Source organism: Rattus norvegicus, chromosome 1, assembly GCF_021556685.1.
Source record: "Rattus norvegicus strain SHRSP/BbbUtx chromosome 1, alternate assembly SHRSP_T2T, whole genome shotgun sequence".
In the NCBI taxonomy this organism is placed as follows: Eukaryota; Metazoa; Chordata; class Mammalia; order Rodentia; family Muridae; genus Rattus; species Rattus norvegicus.
This window is the reverse complement of record NC_141534.1, coordinates 208628853-208645300: the sequence shown is the minus strand read 5'-3', so window position 1 is coordinate 208645300 and position 16448 is coordinate 208628853. Positions and strand designations below refer to the sequence as shown.

The following is a 16448-nucleotide window of genomic DNA, read 5'->3' as shown; positions in this document are numbered from 1 at the left end:
GATCAGTCCATCATTTAACTCTCATCGGAGAACCCTCTTCTTGCAGTAGAGGACAATTAACACAAAGGCCTATAATTGGCCATTGTGCACAGAAAAAGGAACGTCAACGTGCTCAGACTTAAATGGGAGGTTTAGACCGCAACCCATTTCTCAAAGTGTAGTTCCTTCACATCTTCATGGAAGATGTGAAGGAAATAAGATTATAAGAGCCAGAGGTGGTAGAGGACAGCAAACAAAGGATGTGTGGAAACAATGAGGGAGATGCACACATGCACTCACAGAGATTTTACAGCAAACAAAAGATCTGTGCAAGACATACAACATCATGGCATGAGGAGTTAGACACATACTCCTAACCTTACCTGAGGAGCTGTCAACATTTGGTAGCAAAAGCAGAGACAGTTTTGTTTATTGATGTGATCTCTATTTATAGACCATACTCCAAAGTAGACTCTATACTTGAGAGTAGTTGGCCAACCTTCTGTAACTAGGCAGGACCCACAGTGGGGGAATTAGGACACTAACCCACCCAGAAAACTTTCAATTCCCAAATTTATCCTGTCTAGAAGCAATGCAAGGACAATGATGGAGAGGAAACTGAAGGAATGGCCAACCAATAACTAACCCAACTTGAGATCCATCTCATTGACAAACACCAATTCTGACACTATTAATGATACTCTCTTATGCTTGTAGACAGGAGCCTAGCATAAATGTCCTCTGAGAGGCAATACCCAGCAGATGACTGAAACAGATGAAGATATTCACAGCAAACATTGGACAGAGGTTGGGGACTCTTATGAAAGAGTTGGGGGAAAGGATAGAAGGCCCAGAAGGGGATAGGATATCTACAGGAAGACCAACAGAATAAAATATCGTGGACTATTAGCAGCTCTCAGAGACTGAGCTACCAACTGAAGAGCATCATAGATGGGCTGGACCAAAGCTCCCAGCAAGTAGGGCTCCCTTGTCTAGCCACAGTGGTAGAGGATGCACCTAACCTTGCAGTTTTCATGTGTATGGGGGTATACCCAGGGTGGGACTGACCCACTCAGGGGAGGAGGGATGGATGGAGGGACTCTGGGAGGGGAGGACTATGAGGAGGGACAATGTTTGAGATGTAAATTAAAATGGGTAGGTCTCCCACAGAGATTGAACTTGGTGTGTTTTAAATCAGAAGATAGAAAAAGTTGGGTGAGTAGGGTGGTGAGGATGTGTGTGGGAAGAGTTTAAGAGGGGAAATGAGCCTTATCAAAGTGTATTGTATGAACATCTTAAAAATTTATGAAAATATTTTAAAAATCACATCATTTCCAAATTGGTGTGCATGTTTACAATGTACCTTTTATCCCAGCTCTTGGGAGAAAGAGATTGTTGAAAGCCCGAATCATCTACATAAAAAAGGTTCAGACTAGCCAGAGCTACATAATGAGACACTTTCAAAAAGCAGAAAATGTATTCAGGGAATAAAATCAGTGTTCCAGAACAGCATCAATACACCCTGTGGAGAATAGGTCACATTAGCAAATAAACAGAATAAGCCTAGGCATGCATCTTGCAATAAGGGGATGAAGAAATGGTAATAAAGATGCACAGTGGAATCTTATTTAACCATAAAATGCATGATATCCTTTTATATACAATACAATGGAAGGGAATGGAGAAAAATGTATGAAGTAAAACAAGCCAGGTATAGAAAGGCAGATATCACATTTATCCCTCACATGTGGAAACTAGAAAACTCTATCTTAGAAGAATAATGATTAATAAGATAATAAATGTCAAAGATGTGAAAGTGTTAAGCAAGATAAGACAATGGTAATCAGTCCATTTAAACAGAAAAAAGTAAGTTCTAGGGCTCTGCATGGTGGAGTGACAACACTCCGCAGTCATCTTTTATGTATGTAGAGACAACAAGAAGAGAGGAGATCAAACCTAGAGGAGACAGAGATGACAAAGTTACAGAAACATAAACATTTACTTGGAATACACACAAACATATTTAAATATCAACCCATCTCCTATCAACACATACAGTGATGTTCTCTTACAAATAATAACATTGATCAACACCACTCATGGTAGCTTTATTCATGTACCAAGTCATAGAAATATATCAGAGAAAAGCCAAATATAAACAGACAACAATATAGATAGTGCCCAAAGATTAAATGATTACAATGAACTTGTATGATTTTGTGTAGAGGGAAATGCACTTAGAGACCTGACCTGCAGCAGAAAATGCATATCATGATGCCTCTAAATTATTGTGACCTGAACGAGAAGTTGTAGAGGACTTTTGGGATCATGAATATGTTCTGCATCTTCATTGAACTGGGTTACATGAAAGGAAGGATTCTATAAAGCACATCACATGGTCAAAAAAGAGTTCAAATCACTTCCTTAACTGTACACTGAAACTGTAAATTTATTTTACCTTAATTGAAGCCTTGGCTTGGCTTCTACCTTCAAAGTGTTTTAAGTGTGTTAGAGCAAATGAAATGTATGTCCAGTGTAATTGGAGGCAGGTGTGTTACGGTGAAGAGAGGAGACCCCAATGACAAGGGGAGAGAGTGCGACCTCTGTGGAGTAGGATTGTTACTGGAGAGGTTGGAGGAGACATGTCTTCTGGACAGTGAGACACAGCACCTTTGCCACATGAGTGATCCAATGGCAGCACGCACACTCCTGCATTCACTTTACAACAGCTAGAGAAGTCATGAGAGTGTGTACAGCACCAGACAGGTCTGAACTAAACACAAGAAAACCCCACTGATTCTGTAGCAGGTGTGCCAAAATTTCTGACTATAATTGTAAAAAGCACATTGAAAAATACCGTGTTCCAGTCCACTGAGAACACGTAGAAGGAAGAACAGAACAACTGCAATTAATGTCCGAAGCCTGAGAAACCTGCAAAAGGACTAAGGTTGGTTCATGTCCTTGGCATTGACAGAGAGGTGACAACCTGTAAGAGTCTGCAGTGACATGATGCATGTGTACTCATAAATAAGGGTCCCCTGCTCTAACAGACAGAGACACCGTTATGTACTCATAAATAAGGGTCCCCTGCTCTAACAGACAGAGACACCACTAGGGCTCTTGTTCATGAACCTTGAAGCTTCTAAAATTGGACCAACGAGTGAAATTAGACAGGGGCCCGATTCTGGGATTTCCAAGTGAATATTGATACTGACTAGCAAACTTGAGGGTTTTTTTTCCTTGAAGAAATAAAAATAGGAGGAAATTATAAAATCAGGACCATGAGTCTGTGATGGGCAAAAGTTAGATTAAACATTGGATTTTCAGTCTTGGTGCTTCTTATTTGGGTAAAACCAGGCATTCCCTGCAGTTTCACAGAGGAGCCTTGGGACTTGTACTATCATAGAAAATAAACTTCAGAGAGAAGACATTGGTGGGAGATTACTTTGCTGGACAATGGCGGCCATTTTGCTGGGACTGGTCACCTATGTCATGCTATATACTGGAGTCTCCAACCACCAAATGCACAGATTTTCTGTGGGATAATTTGCATGCACAACATGGGAGAGAATGACATTTCTGTAAAACTATGAATCAATAATTAGTCTTTTCCTATGCCCTGTGTTTATCAAGCAATATTTTGATGTTTGTAATTTCTATGGGTCTAGCAGACACTATTATCTTAGTCAGATGTGATTCTTTTACACAAAGGAAAAAATTAGTATACTTTCCAAATGCTCAACCATATACACTGTAAATCAGAAAGATGAGCTCTGTCTACCCAAGCTCTCTTATCATAATTCCTTCCTGGTTATTTAAATTTATTGTGTGACCATTTGAGGCTAAGAGGACATGGGAAAATCTAGTATCCAAATGGGGAGTTTGTTGGAGCAAATTCATGACAGCCTCTCATGACTACATGTAAGCCAGTCTCAGCAAGGTTGACTTGAAAATATTCAGAAACATATTTAGCCTCAACCAGGAGCAAAGCTGCTTAGGATCCTCACTAGGGTCATGAACTGGTGTCTGCAGACATAGGTCAGGACAAAAACAGGCAGAGAAAGCATCTACACTTCAATCACTGTTATCACAGACCTCACCCCTTCATCTGGCCATTCTTTATACTTAATATTAGATAGTTGTAATTTTTTTCTTTAGGTGACTCCCAGTCATGCCAGCCCTATCCTGCGGCAGACAGAACGAGGCTAACACCATCAGGCATTTTCTGGTGTTTTTAATTCCATGGAAGCTGCAGGTCATTTTCTGTCCCTGAACAGTGGACTCTGGACAACAGGGTAAGAAATATCTCTTCTGTGGCATTTCTCACCATTCTCTGTGGATATCACAGACCAACAAGACAATGTCCAAGTCCAGTCTACTCATCTGTATATATCTTAGGTTCCATCTAAATATGCTGGTTACTTTTTAAAATTAGTGTGAGCACTGTGGGTGATAAATGAATAGACAGGAACATAAGACAAAAGTAACAGGTGTGAATAAACTCTCTGATTATGATTAGATGCTAGACATTCTGCTGGTTTTCCGGTGGGCAGGATACAAAAATCAGTTTTTTTTAAAAATCATATTCTGTTTTCCGACACCTGAACCAGCACTCTTTTCAAACTGGAGACTCACTAAGAAAATAAGTTGTTGTCCCTTAATGGTGACATGCAAACACTAGGACTAAAGTTAGTCCTAAGGTTCATGAGTCTTTTGTTTTGGAGCTCTATTGTTGGACAGAAGAGACACATAATGGAACTTAGGATTTAACTCACCTTTTTCTGTCACAGCGAATTCAGGTGACAGATGACTCCAACAAAGGTGCACACTATGCTGAGCACAAGCTCTCTTTTCTGCAAGCTGCAAGCCTTTAGCGTCCCCCTGAAACTCTGTCTTCCTTTGTATAGAGGTCACTGACCTTCAGGAATACCTGTCGTTCCTGAGACCAGGGGCAGGTGCTTGTCCTGGTGCCTCCTGGGATAGAAACTGAAGGAGAAAGCTCTTAGGATCAATTAAAGGAGACTCATGACTTAATGACCCAAGCTCCCTGCAGACTTGTGTGGAGGACAATGGTCAGGGGAGTCATATACTGTGGGTCCTACGTTGGTAGGAACTGCTCCTGCTGTACACTCTCCCTGCCACCAACCCTGTGTGTGCATTGGTGTTACCATGTCCTGTATGGAAGGTCTCACCAGGATACAAATTGACTACTCTGTCTTCTGCTGAGATATCTTCATCTGACTCAGAAATACACACGGCGGGTTTATTCTAAGAATCTTGCATGGTCTACCTCTCCCTTCCTCTCCCTACACTCAGTCCTGTCTATATATTGTTAAGAATTAATGTTCCCCTAAGACTGAACCCCCAGTGAACTAGATTGTTGGGGGGAGGGCGGCAATGGGGGGAGGATGGGGAGGGGAACACCCATAGAGAAAGGGAGGGGGAGGGATTAGGGGGATGTTTGCCCGGAAACCGGGAAAGGGAATAACACTCGAAATGTATATAAGAAATACTCAAGTTAATAAAACAAAAAAAAAAAAAAAGAAAAAAAAAAGAAAAAAAAAGAATTAATGTTGCCTCAGCACTTGCATTGTTTGCTTCAATTTTAAACCTTAAAAATATTTATTCAGCCGTTAGATTCTCTATACAGTTATCATATGCAGACAGAAGAATTTATATTTAGGAAAATGCATACATTTATGTATACTTATATGCACGCAGTAACAACTAGAATATAGATAGTAGCCATGAAATGGGAAAAGAGTGACAGAACATTGTATAGAAGGTTTTCACAGTGGGAGGCAAGGCATAAAGGTTATGACCAAAGATTAATTTCAAAATAAAGATAAATATAAAATTTAACACTTTATTAAGAAAACCAATTCAATTGCAAGTTCTAAATGCAACTTAATTTTTCCACACATTGTATTGTGATTATGGCTTTTTCCTCAGTGAACTTCTTTTAGATCCTCCCTACCCACCCACCTCATTCCATGACCATTCTTTTGGTCTGTTTAAGAAAAAAAAACCCATAAAAGCAAACAAAATACAAATACATGAACAAAAACGAAGAAATAAAAGAAATAAGGACAGATATTCCAAATCCAAGACAAAATCAGAAACCATAATGTACAAGGTCAGTAAGACAAAAATAGCTACACAAACAAATACGAGAGAAAACCTCTTCTGAAATATTATTGATTTTGTTTTTTTAAATATTAAACCAATAACCATATTTTATTGCACAGTTTTCTCTTTTTCTTTCTTTCTTTCTTTTCTTTTTTATTAACGTGAGTATTTCTTATATACATTTCGAGTGTTGTCCCGCGCTACGTCTCGCCAGCAGGAACGACGCGGCACACACAGGATCCTACTACAGAAAAGCTTTAATGCGTCTTGAGAGGGAGAGCATAAGCTTACAATGCGGAGACGGAGAGTGAGGAATAACAGTCCCTTATATAGGAAACTATCCTCGCCTAGGACGTGTCACTCTCTGACTGGTCGCTGCCAATTATGCCAGATGACGTACCAAAACGTACGTGTCCCTTTGAGTAGGGACGTTACCAGGCGCCTGCGTATTGCCCTTTTTACTAGGTGCGTTCTGCCGGATGCCGGTGCCATCTTGTAATGGAGTTTGTGAGGACAGCTCCTCACATATGTGAGGACAGCTCCTCGGACAGCTCCTCACATCTCTGTGAGGACAGCTCCTCGGACAGCTCCTCACATCTCCCCCCTTTCTGTTTTTTTTTTTTTTAAGCAAACAGGACACCCAGATATAGGAGGGTGAAGACAGAGGTCATATCCTCGTACGAAGCTGGCGAACCTGTACAAGAGAGATACCCTTAGGCTGTTGTTGGGACCCAGGGCACTCCCGACCCGTCGCACTGCCATTTTTCGAGGGAGGGAAAACTGGGGCAGAAACCCTCATGTAATATGACATGCCTTCCAGGGAGCATATTTGGTAGAACTTCCCTGTGCGATGCTAAGCTCGTCACCCCTCATGGGCTGCTCAAGCCGGACACTCTAATCCTGTGCAATGAACCGAGGTTCTAGGAGTGCAAGAGCTGTCCAGCCGGCGACCTGTTGCTTGAGCATGGTCAACCAGATATCGGCTGACGCTCCTTGTTCAAGGGCTACAAGCGCCTGGGCGATCACTACTTTGTCCTTTCTTGTTTGAGATCTCAATTTGCAAAGCAACCAGAGGAGTAACACTAATCCACAGCAGAGGATCACTCCAAAAAGTCCCACTCCCACCCATTCCTTGAAATAAGAGACTGCTGAGGTGATCCAGGACGACAATCCCTCCGTCAAAGACAGGTCCAGTCGGGTAGAATTTATTTGAATGATGGTCGCTCTCAGCTCCCGAAGTGTCTGTTCAAACTCCGAGGTCCAATTCTGTAACAGATGCTGTGAAAGACTCTTAGACTGATTAGCAGATCGGGTAAATTTGTCATATTATATGGAGGTGACACAAAGGCCTGGGAGTTTTTGCTCACAGCCAAGCTGGGCCAGTTGCCATAGAATGTCTAATTGCTCTCGGACCAGATCTATACGTTGGTTGACAAGCATAAGGCCTCCCTATATCTGAGTATTGGCTGAGGCCTGTCTGTCCCGAGCCACAGAGATGGTGGCCGATAAATCGTTGATAGTTTGGGTTGTCTGTACTGAATTTGACAAGGCCAATGCCGAGGCAGTAACCGAGGGAGCGACTGCTGTCGTAGCAATAATGCCAGCAATAATTGCAGAAGTACCAAAATCTCTTTTTCCTCTAAATAAGGTCATGGTCCCCGGGGCATCAACAGGGATCGGGATAAAGCGAGGCATGCGGGTAACTACTGCGATATTTTATATGAGTAGCTGTCCAGACAGAGGCAGCAGGTTTGATGTTCCCCGTCCAGGAAAATGACAACCGTCCCTTTTCGCCCTTTCCTCCAAGTAGCATCGCTATGGGCGTAAGATCAGTGCAGCTACCATTAACCCAATGTAAGGCCACCACCATAGAGAACTGTGGCGTTAGCCACAATGTCCTCCTCACCAGTTCCCCATGTGGCCTCCCTTAACCAAGCAGAAGATTGATTATATAACATAATGCAAGGGAGATCAAAAGATGTTTTGTTGAATATGCCAAAACAAAGGCTGCCCTTAAGGGGAATAGTCCTATTTTCTTTTAGTCGTTCAACCTGTGGATCCTTAGGTAAATAGGCCAACCCTAAATCCCTGTTAGTGGTACATCACCGGCATCGGGAGTGGAAAGGTTGACATTATTCCCCATCGTAGCTTGCCCTGCACCGTTGCTGGCATCCATGGAAGAAGAGTGAGGAGGTGCAGGAGTCCCAGTCCCTTCTTGATCACTTGCTGTGATGCTCCTAGTAAGTCGTCCTGGGATCCATATGGGATTTTCATTGTCCTGTGGAAAAACACAGACAGCTCCCCTGGATCTTATTAAAACAGGATCCGGGCCTTTCCATTCATTTGTTAATACATCCTTCCATTTGACTAATTCTTTTGTCCTCTTGGGCTCTGAGCAATGTCGCTCAGCCGCTGTTTGTCCAGCTTCATCAAGATTTAAAAAATTTAAGGTAAAAAGGGCCAGAGCAGTGGCCTTAAACCCTTTTTAAGAGTTCGAAAGTCCATTCCTGTTGCTCAGGTATTAAGGCCGTAGCATTTGCTCTGGCCTGTGTTTGGGCTGCCTCATACCAGAGCGCTTTCCATTCCATGTATTGGCCCATGCTGGCAAGGGCTGCCTTAGCAATCATCTGCCAATCAGCTGGTGTCAATGCTGTCATGGCCAACCTGTCGAGTTGTGTTAGAGTAAAGTTGGCCGTGACTCCATACTTTCTAACTGATTCCGCTAATTCCTTAATCTGATTATATTCAACAGGGGCATGGACCCGTCCTCCCTCCGGAGTCTCAAAGATAGGAAATTTCATACTCAGCTTTCTTCTCACCCTCTCGGGGACTAGTGAGAAGGCGCGTGAGCGTGTCTCATATGGAGGAGGCGCCGTTGGTGGCGGCCGCGCTAGAAGGCTTCTATTACTTCCCCTACATTCATCTGGGTAATATCTTTCCTCCTCATATTTAGCTGCTTCCTCATCTAACTCAGCCTCCTCCTCTGAGTCTAAGGTTTTATTTTCAGAGCTTTCAGAACTGTCGAGGTTCAGCGCTTCTAGCTCTTTCACAGGGTATAGGCTGGCTCCCCCTCCTGGTTTATGTGTAGAGGAGGAAGTGCTGGAATCTGAAAATTTCAACGCTCCCTTGTCTTTGGACTTACCGGGAGGGCACCTTTTCTTTCTTTGGACGTCTTTTTTCTTGCGCGCGCCCAACCTCTCACTACGTTCGGTTTCTGACAGACTTTCCCGGACTACCTCGAGAGTGGCCTGTCCTTCTACTACTGCTGCCTTACACGTTTCATCCTTTAAACAATTCTTAACCAGCTTCCATATAGCTTTGGTCCCTAGGCGCAGATCATCTTCCGCCAATTTTCTGTCAAGGTCTTTTCCAAGTTTGTTCCATGAGGCAATCGTAAACGAGCCTGAACAGGCAAACCAAGGCGCCACCCTCTCCACCTCCTTCACAAAGTTTTTAAGTGTTCCTCCTCCAATTTTGATGTTCCTCTGCTTTAACACTGTTTCCAAGGCCGTGACCACAGACTGTGAGGATCCCATGATGGGCCAGGAACGCCGGCGGCTTATCTACGTCCGTCTGACAAGGCGTGAGGTGAAAGGGTAGAGACGGACACGCTGCTCTCTTATGTACGGGAGTCTTACACGCGCCTCCCCGGACGGTGCCGCTTATCTACGTCGGCCTTATCGCGTCCTCGTTCCTCAACAGTCAAAATCGAAGGTAAAAGGGAGCTGCGCGAAGCTCACTTATATACGAGAGACTGAGACGCGCCTTCAGCTGCTGTGATCGTCCTTTTAACAGCGAAAACGGTGAAAACAGAACATAAAGAATAGTGTGGCTCCCAGGACAAATACTATAGCCTCAACAAATCCTTCCCAAGGCGGTGACAACCCCAGACCAAAGTCCAAGAGAGGGCTGCCTCTCCGAACGTATCTACCTGCAGTTCTGAATCCTCCTTGTCGCCAAGGGATCTCCGAAGGTGCTGACGATGGTGAGGTCTTTCCCGGGTTTTCGGCACCAGATGTCCCGCGCTACGTCTCGCCAGCAGGAACGACGCGGCACACACAGGATCCTACTACAGAAAAGCTTTAATGCGTCTTGAGAGGGAGAGCATAAGCTTACAATGCGGAGACGGAGAGTGAGGAATAACAGTCCCTTATATAGGAAACTATCCTCGCCTAGGACGTGTCACTCTCTGACTGGTCGCTGCCAATTATGCCAGATGACGTACCAAAACGTACGTGTCCCTTTGAGTAGGGACGTTACCAGGCGCCTGCGTATTGCCCTTTTTACTAGGTGCGTTCTGCCGGATGCCGGTGCCATCTTGTAATGGAGTTTGTGAGGACAGCTCCTCACATATGTGAGGACAGCTCCTCGGACAGCTCCTCACATCTCTGTGAGGACAGCTCCTCGGACAGCTCCTCACAGAGTGTTATTCCCTTTCCCGGTTTCCGGGCAAACATCCCCCTAATCCCTCCCCTTCCTTATGGGTGTTCCCCTCCCCATCCTCCCCCCATTGCCGCCCTCCCCCCAACAATCTAGTTCACTGGGGGTTCAGTCTTAGCAGGACCCAGGGCCTCCCCTTCCACTGGTGTTACTAGGATATTCATTGCTACCTATGAGGTCAGAGTCCAGGGTCAGTCCATGTATAGTCTTTAGGTAGTGGCTTAGTCCCTGGAAGCTCTGGTTGCTTGGCATTGTACATATGGGGTCTCGAGCCCCTTCAAGCTCTTCCAGTTCTTTCTCTGATTCCTTCAACGGGGGTCCTATTCTCAGTTCAGTGGTTTGCTGCTGGCATTCGCCTCTGTGTTTGCTGTATTCTGGCTGTGTCTCTCAGGAGCGATCCACATCCGGCTCCTGTCGGCCTGCACTTCTTTGCTTCATCCATCTTGTCTAATTGGATGGCTGTATATGTATGGGCCACATGTGGGGCAGGCTCTGAATGGGTGTTCCTTCAGTCTCTGTTTTAATCTTTGCCTCTCTCTTCCCTGCCAAGGGTATTCTTGTTCCCCTTTTAAAGAAGGAGTGAAGCATTCACATTTTGATCATCTGTCTTGAGTTTCATTTGTTCTAGGCATCTAGGGTAATTCAAGCATTTGGGCTAATAGCCACTTATCAATGAGTGCATATCATGTGTGTTTTTCTGTGATTGGGTTAGCTCACTCAGGATGATATTTTCCAGTTCCAACCATTTGCCTACGAATTTCATAAAGTCATTGTTTTTGATAGCTGAGTAATATTCCATTGTGTAGATGTACCACATTTTCTGTATCCATTCCTCTGTTGAAGGCCATCCGGGTTCTTTCCAGCTTCTGGCTATTATAAATAAGGCTGCGATGAACATAGTGGAGCACGTGTCTTTTTTATATGTTGAGGCATCTTTTGGGTATATGCCCAAGAGAGGTATAGCTGGATCCTCACGTAGTGCAATGTCCAATTTTCTGAGGAATCTCCAGACTGATTTCCAGAATGGTTGTACCAGTCTGCAATCCCACTAACAATGGAGGAATGTTCCTCTTTCTCCGCATCCTTGCCAGCATTTGCTGTCACCTGAGTTTTTGATCTTAGCCATTCTGACTGGTGTGAGGTGAAATCTCAGGGTTGTTTTGATTTGCATTTCCCTTATGACTAAAGATGTTGAACATTTCTTTAGGTGTTTCTCAGCCATTCGGCATTCCTCAGCTGTGAATTCTTTGTTTAGCTCTGAACCCCATTTTTTTAATAGGGTTATTTGTCTCCCTGCGGTCTAACTTCTTGAGTTCTTTGTATATTTTGGATATAAGGCCTCTATCTGTTGTAGGATTGGTAAAGACCTTTTCCCAATCTGTTGGTTGCCGTTTTGTCCTAACCACAGTGTCCTTTGCCTTACAGAAGCTTTGCAGTTTTATGAGATCCCATTTGTCGATTCTTGATCTTAGAGCATAAGCCATTGGTGTTTTGTTCAGGAAATTTTTTCCAGTGCCCATGTGTTCCAGATGCTGCCCTAGTTTTTCTTCTATTAGTTTGAGTGTATCTGGTTTGATGTGGAGGTCCTTGATCCACTTGGACTTAAGCTTTGTACAGGGTGATAAGAATGGATCGATCTGCATTCTTCTACATGTTGCCCTCCAGTTGAACCAGCACCATTTGCTGAAAATGCTATGTTTTTTCCATTGGATGGTTTTGGCTCCTTTGTCAAAAATCAAGTGACCATAGGTGTGTGGGTTCATTTCTGGGTCTTCAATTCTATTCCATTGGTCTATCTGTCTGTCTCTGTACCAATACCATGCAGTTTTTATCACTATTGGGAGTCCTTTAATGACTGCTTCTATTTCGTTAGGAGTTATGGGGTTGTTTAACTGGTTTATCTGTTCCTGATTTAACTTCGGTACCTGGAATCTGTCTAGGAAATTGTCCATTTCCTGCAGATTTTCAAGTTTTGTTGAATATAGGCTTTTGTAGTAGGATCTGCTGATTTTTTGAATTTCCTCTGATTCTGCAGTTATGTCTCCCTTTTCGTTTCTGATTTTTGTTAATTGGAAACACTCTCTGTGTCCTCTTGTTAGTCTGGCTAAGGGTTTATCTCTCTTATTGATTTTTTCAAAGAACAAACTTTTGGTTCTGTTGATTCTTTCTATGGTCCTTTTTGTTTCTACTTGGTTGATTTCAGCTCTGAGTTTCATTATTTCCTGCCTTCTACTCCTCCTGGGTGTATTTACTTCTTTTTGTTCTAGAGCTTTTAGGTGTGTTGTCAAGCTGGTGACATATGCTCTCTCTTGTTTCTTTCTACAGGCACTCAGAGGTATGAGTTTTCCTCTTAGCACAGCTTTCATTGTGTCCCATAAGTTTGGGTATGTTGTACCTTCATTTTCATTAAATTCTAAGAAGTCTTTAATTCTTTCTTTATTCCTTCCTCGACCAGGTTATCGTTGAGTAGAGCATTGCTCAACTTCCATGTATATGTGGGCGTTCTTTCCTTATTGTTATTGAAGACCAGCTGTAGCCCGTGGTGGTCTGATAGGACACATGGGATTATTTATATCTTTCTGTATCTGTTGAGGTCTGTATTTTGACCAATTCTATGGTCAATTTTGGAGAAAGTACCATGAGGTTGTGAGAAGAATGTATATCGTTTTGCTTTAGGATAGAATGTTCTATAAATATCTGTTAAGTCCATTTGGCTCATGACTTCTCTTAGTCTGTCTACGTCTCTGTTTAATTTCTGTTTCCATGAGCTGTCCATTGATGAGAGTGGGGTGTTGAAATCTCCTACTATTATTGTGTGAGGTGCTATGTGTGTTTTGAGCTTTAGTAAGGTTTCTTTTACACATGTAGTTGCCCTTGTATTTGGAGCATAAATATTTAGGATTGAGAGTTCATCTTGGTGGATTTTTCCTTTGATGAATGTGAAGTGTCCTTCCTTATATTTTTTTGATAACATTTGGTTGAAAATTGAATTTATTCGATAGTAGAATGGCTAGTCCATCTTGCTTCTTCCAACCATTTGCTTAGAAAGTTGTTTTCCAGCCTTTCACTCTGAGGTAGTGTCTGCCTTTGTCTCTGAGGTGTGTTTCCTGTAGGCAGCAGAATGCAGGGTCCTCATTGTGTGTCCAGTTTTTAATCTATGTCTTTTTATTGGGGAGTTGAGACCATTGATATTGAGAGATATTAAGGAATAGTGATTATTGCTTCCTTTTATATTCATATTTGGATGTACGTTTATGTTTGTGTACTTTTCTTCTCTTTGTTTTGTTGCCAAGTCGATTAGTTTCTTGCTTTTCCTAGCGTGTGGCTTGCCTCCTTATGTTGGGCTTTACCATTTATTATCCTTTATAGGGCTGGATTTGTAGAAATATATTGTGTAAATTTGGTTTTGTCATGGAATATCTTGGTTTCTCCATCTATGTTAACTGAGGGTTTTGCAGGGTACAGTAACCTGGAATGGCATTTGTTTTCTCTGGCAACTTTTGCCTGACTCAGAGCTGCTCAGCTACTTCAGCGTGCCACTGTCCTTCTATGATTCTTTTCTGGGCTCACAATTATTTGGAAGATCTTATTGATATTGTTGGTATCCTATAGCCCTACTTTCATCAATGATATCATGAAAGCAGTTTCAGAGCTGTTCCTTAGTGTTTTAAACTTCTTAATGACCATACTGTTCTATGGCTTCATCATTGTAAACATCATGTAATCTGCTCAGATGAGGACAAGAAATGTGCCTTCTCAGCAATAGGAGATACAGAAATGGAGATTTCCAACTCCTGTAGCCAGGCAAGACTTCCAGGGAAGGGATGGGGATACCAATGCAACCATAAAACCTCTGGCCCACATTTTTCCCTGCCTACAAGATGTGCAGGGATAAAGAAGGATCTAGAATTGAAGGCATGGTCAACCAATGACTCTCCAACTTTAGACCCATGCCACAAGAGGGTGCCCATCCCTGACACTATTAACGGTATTCTGCTATACTTGCATTTAGGAGTCTAGCATAATTTTCATCAGAGAAGCTTCACCTAGTAGTAATGGATACCCACAGCCAAAATATTAGGTGGAGCTCATGTAATCTTTTGGAAAATGGGAGGAAGGACTGAAATATCCATAGAGCTAAAGGATACCACCAGAAAACCTACAGAATCAACACGCCTGGGCTCATAGGGACCCATGGCCAGTGAAACACCAGCCAGAGACCAATCTTGGGATAGACCAAGGTTCCCTATACATATGTAATAGATGTGCAGCTCAGTCTTTATTTGGGACTCCTAGCAGCAGGAAGCAAGGACTATCTCTGACTCTATTGCCTGTCTTTGGATCCTTTTCCCCTAACTGGTCTGCCAAATCTAGCATCAATAAAAGATGTCCCTAGTCCTACTGGAACTTGATATACCAAGGTGGGTTGATATCCATGGGAGGCCTCCCTTACCTGAGGAGAATGGAAGGTGGGAATTGATGTAAGAGGGAGGAATTGGGAGGAGAGTGGTGAGGGAAAGGTGTGATCAAGGTAGAAACTAAATTAATGTAAATAAAGGAAAAATAAATAAATAAACAAGTAAATAGTTGTCGCGCCCACCTCGGCCAGCAAGGAAGACGCAACATGGTCGGATTCTTCTCAACAGCCTTTATTGCAGGACCACCTCATTGCTGATACGGGGACCTCGAGTGGCAAAGGCGCTCGCCTTATATACACAACAGGCTGTGGTCGTGCTACTTGTCCTTCAGGGATTGGTGGGGCACGAATCACCCCACTAGCATAGTACTGCCCTGGCCAGATTGATGCCAGGGGCAAACCCGCGCATGCACAGTACTGTTGTTTACCACAGGAGGGTGCCGGATGTCGGCGCCATCTTTGTTTTACCGCGCAGCTCCCTACATATTGTTATGTCTTTTCTACCTACTCTGCCTACCTGGTGGTGGTCAACCTCTATTACTCCACAGTGCTCTATTCCCACATCTAGGTCACTGTGGGAACTAGTGGTATCCTTGACAAGGCCATAACCATTTAGTATACCACAGTGATCCCATCAAACCATTCATTTACTGCCTGAGAAATGAGGAATTCAAAATATTTCTCAAGAAACTATTTCTCCTTGTAGATAACTAAGATTAGAGAGAAACTCTGGTAGCAGAAGGAAGAGAGTTCATTTATCTATCCAATGCCATTGATTACATAGGCTAAGGCATCACCTCAGACCAAGGTCTGTAAGAAGCATAATGCGACAAGCTAATATCTTGCAGGTGATCTCCCTGAGATGACCTGCTTCAGATTTTTATATAATCTGAGACAGGTTTACCCTTATTAGACAAAACCTAAGGAAAGATTCTTGTTATTCATATGCTTTTCCTGTTATTATTAAAAATATATAACAATCACTAAGTAATAGCCTACCTCTTTGGAGCAGATCTCTTCAGATCTGCAAAGATGTGCTGTCTCATAGTGATGCTATATAGACAAATAGATGCCTTCTTAAGTCTTAATGATGATCCTATAAGAATTCCTAAAATTATATCAGTGATTATCAAGCTCCTTTAGAGTGGGAATGCTATTTGGTCCTTTTCTGCAAAACTGCAATGAGAACTCTGCCAGTCTCCCAAGAGTCACCAGTTAATTGCTCTTAGATAGTAACCAGATTTTCTCCTACTCAGAGCACATTCCAAGAGGTTGTAGAATGATTAGCCAAAGGTCATAAAAATGGAACTAATGATTTAATATAGGCACTAGGACAGAAGATAAAATATTGACTGGGTTTATATATACAAAACTTCACTAATAACTTAGCTTTGTTTTTAAACCTGCTGTGAACCTGTGGAGCTGTGACAGGTGATGGATGGTTAGCCAGATAATTACTACTAATGGAGATGCATATATATGT

The 16448-nt window shown here is 42.8% G+C and overlaps 1 long non-coding RNA gene and 1 pseudogene across 1 annotated transcript; one reads left to right on the top strand and one right to left on the bottom strand.

The window, feature by feature from the left end:
• Positions 1–6347: 6347 nt before the first annotated feature.
• Positions 6348–10299, bottom strand: LOC148007844 (uncharacterized). Its single transcript, XR_015652704.1, has 2 exons — positions 10040–10299; positions 6348–8386 (listed from the first exon to the last, which is right to left on the bottom strand). It is a non-coding gene; the product is annotated as an uncharacterized LOC148007844 (long non-coding RNA).
• Olr314-ps (olfactory receptor pseudogene 314) lies at positions 15333–15679 on the top strand (annotated as a pseudogene).